Source organism: Myotis brandtii, unplaced genomic scaffold (genome assembly GCF_000412655.1).
Source record: "Myotis brandtii unplaced genomic scaffold, ASM41265v1 scaffold952, whole genome shotgun sequence".
In the NCBI taxonomy this organism is placed as follows: domain Eukaryota; kingdom Metazoa; phylum Chordata; class Mammalia; order Chiroptera; family Vespertilionidae; genus Myotis; species Myotis brandtii.
Window position 1 is genome coordinate 268,850 of NW_005371930.1, and position 503 is coordinate 269,352.

At 60.6% G+C, this 503-nt stretch overlaps 1 protein-coding gene across 1 annotated transcript in view; it reads right to left on the reverse strand.

The window, feature by feature from the left end:
• GRAMD4 (GRAM domain containing 4) overlaps window positions 1-503 on the reverse strand; it is a 58,453-nt gene that overhangs the window by 26,568 nt on the left and 31,382 nt on the right. The gene's annotated exons all lie outside the window — the stretch shown is intronic.

Consider the following 503-nt stretch of genomic DNA (forward strand, 5'->3'; position numbering starts at 1 on the left):
CCTGCCAGGGCTGCGGACAAAAGTGGGTCCACTGAGCCCCACAGGGCAGGAGGGGACAAGGGTCTCAGGGGACCTTCCAACCTGAAAGACGGGCCAGCCCTGTGCACAGGGCAGCTGGGCGGGGGAGGGGGGGCAGCTGAGGTGGGGAGGACAGGGGCGGCCTGACACTCCTCAAAAGTTCTCTGAGCGTCAAGAATGAGGCCAGCCCTAGCCGGTGTGGCTCCGTGGATAGAGCGTCGGCCTGCGGACTGAAGGGTCCTGAGTTCGATTCCAGCTAAGGGCACGGGCCCATGATTCTCATCACTGATGTTTCTATCTCTCTCCCCCTCTCCCTTCCTCTCTGAAATCAATAAATATATGTTTTAAAAAAATGAATGAGGTCAGAGCTATGGCTCCGTGCACTGCCTGGGGCAGCCACAAAGCCCCGGAAACCGCCAGACACCAGGCACCGGGTGCTCAGTGGCCAGGCTGCGAGACGGCCGAGCCTCCTGCTCTGAGGTCTC